Source organism: Lutra lutra, chromosome 2 (assembly GCF_902655055.1).
Source record: "Lutra lutra chromosome 2, mLutLut1.2, whole genome shotgun sequence".
Lineage (NCBI taxonomy): Eukaryota > Metazoa > Chordata > Mammalia > Carnivora > Mustelidae > Lutra > Lutra lutra.
The window spans coordinates 138846830-138849821 of record NC_062279.1 but is presented as its reverse complement, the minus strand read 5'-3'; the positions used below and the strand labels follow the sequence as shown (position 1 = coordinate 138849821).

At 34.6% G+C, this 2992-nt stretch overlaps 1 pseudogene; it reads left to right on the top strand.

The window, feature by feature from the left end:
- Positions 1-353: 353 nt before the first annotated feature.
- LOC125094433 (uncharacterized) lies at positions 354-571 on the top strand (annotated as a pseudogene).
- The last annotated feature ends 2421 nt before the right edge of the window (positions 572-2992 follow it).

The window sequence follows — 2992 nt, the reverse complement described above, 5'->3', positions numbered from 1 at the left end:
TGCACTTCAAAATATAAGCAATTATCAATGAAAAATGAATAATGAAACTAAGTTTCCCAAAAAGTATCCTTCTATTGTCTTGGAGTAGATAAATGCAGAGATCAATCGTGTCAATTTCTTAAACTACAAGGTAAGTTGTTTTCTGCCTGCAAAAACCCAAGTAATAGTCCTTCTATTTCCTTACCAGACTTTCAGTCCCTTCAGCATACAACCAAGAGAAGTGTTTATGGATGGTAGCTACTAATGACAAAGTGGGTCCTTGGACAGTGATTTATTAATTCTATAGTGCCAAAAGTCCCATAAATAACGATCATGAAAACACAAATAAATTTTTACTTTTATTAGAAGTTCTGATCGCTTCTCAGCCTTTTGGCTAAGATCAAGTGTATTAGAAGTTCTGCCCAAGTATCAACATCTCCCCTGAGAAGAATTTACATTTACAGTTGAATCCAATTACCCCTCTGTGAGACACTTTTATAAAAGGAGTAAGTGTGGCAGTGTGTGTGTGTGTGTGCATGCACACATATACACACATATATATGTACACACATATGTGTTTAAATAACCACCCCCAAGCACTAAAAACACTCCTCAAATGACAGGTTTTGTTTTGTTTTTGTTTTGTTTTGTTTTTTAGGTTTTGTTTTTACTATCACAGTAAGCAGATATTTTTCTGAAAAGCAATTTATCTTCTGTTAATTACAGTACTTCCTTTTTTTCTTTTTTTCAAATAATCACAAAAGTGTGCACATTTTGAAGAAGTGGTAGGCTTAACAATGAGCTATCAACCATTCAGATCTCTTTTATCTTCAATCTATGCTGTGACTTTGGAATGGAGAAAGGAAAAAACAGTAACAAGAAAGAAAACCAGGACCATGCAAACTCAGCAGCTCTAGTGAGAGGTTTTTCCTTGCCTGTTAATTTCTCAGGAAAAGCAAAGTCCTATTTTCTCCTGGAATATTTCTTCCTCATCTTAAAAAATGGCTAATATTTACTGAGCATTTGTTATATGCCTGGCAATATTGTTATTGTTAATAACAATTAACAATTGTTAAGTCCTAAGACTCAATATAAATTAGCTCATTTGATTATCATAATTCACCCCATTTTAAATAAGGACATTGCAGCCAGAAATGTTAAGCAACATTCCCAAGGTCTCCCAACAGCCAACAGGCACACTGTGACTGGCAGTGTGACACAGAGACCCCTCACCCATTATGCCACACTTCTCCCTATCTACTTTTACAAGATTGTTCAATGATGCTCTTGTGAACTATAGCATACCTTCCTCTATGGTCTCGTCTCTTCTGTTCAACTTAATCCTTCACATTTCAGATTCACTAAAAGGGTCCTTCTGCCTTTACTCTTCACAGGATGTCATTCAATTTCTCTCCTTTTTTGAAACATGATAATTCACTTCTAAGAGAACATATTAAAAATCAGCATGTAACTGACAAGGGGCTGTAGACCATGAAGGGGCTTTATCTTTCTATTTGTTATACCATCTAATCTGCTCTGGCAACAAAATTGATAGAGTACAACTAATCTCATTTTTTGCAATGGCCCTTCCAATAGAAACAGAAATGTAATTTTAATATGTCTGGATATGCGCGTATAAATAGAAGCTGCTTACTACCCTCACCTCCATCCAGCCATCCTCTTTACCATAGTGACCGCTGCTTAGTTTTCCCCATAATGTGTGATATTCATTTTTATCAGGTCTATTTCTCTCCGCACTTGTCTTTCGTGGGTGAGGACCTAATTGCCCTTAGATCCTGTTATTCTCTTGTGTTGTCTGTATCAGCTGCTCTAATGATCCCATGGTGACAGGAAAGAGATAATTCAGATCACTGGAGAGAAGGGCAAATAAATAGGAAGACAAAAAAAACTCTTGTGGACCATATGAAAGTCAGATGTTTTAAGGGAATTACTTTTTGCTTATCAGGACATGCTTTTCAGAGTACTCATAATTTTATTTTCTTGTGTGTTTCTTTTCTGTTGACATCTACATGTTTTTGGCCTACTAAAAGGAACATGGACTCAGGAAGCAGAAAGACTTTTAACAAAGGCTCTGCTACTCCCCTGACATGTGATCTTAAGCAACTTATTTAACTAATTTCAGCCCCAGTTTCTTCATCTATAAAATGGAGGTAAACACACACACAAAAAAGGGTGTCATAAAGAGTAAACTGAATTATGTATACAAAGCCCTTAGGACAGAGAACAGAATGTAGTATACACGCATGTAAACATATACATGCTTAGTTGGTGTAAGTGATAGCTCCCTTTTCATGTTCATTCATAGTCACCTCGTATTTAATATGGATTGTATACATAAATTTGGGCACACTGTATAGAGAAAAATAACTTTTATTAGCAAAGACTATATATATCCATAGACAGAAAGAATGATTTGAAGGATTAGTTCACTTGTTTAATAAAGGGAGATTTTAACAAAAAGCCTGAAAATGCCATACTTCAAAATGAGAAGTTCTAATATTATTTCAGAAGAATTTCATTAAGTTCTGATAATTAAAAAATATAAATTAATACATATGGATGTCAAATCTAGGTCTAGGCAAGTTGAAGAAGACAATATAAGCTCTAATAAAGTTTTCACATCCAGCATTGATTTCCAATAAAATAAATTTTTAGCAAAATACATCTTTTATTCATGTTTCTCACTATTCATTCAGGGATATTTCCATATGGTAAAAGATTTTTCAAGAAATACTGCTAGTGAATGCTAAAATAGGGGAAGGCTCTTTGCTTTAGATATAAACCCTTTTGTGCCAACACCTACTTTATCTGGCTATTAAAGGTCCTGTATGCAGGAGAATACTTAATACATATACCACATGACAGTGAAAGCTCTCCCATTTATGTCAACCAAATCTACCACATTGTTTCTTTTTAGAAATGAAATACATTGTCTGCTAAGCTTCTAGACTAACAATGTGATGATGGGAAATTTACTCAACAATAATCACTC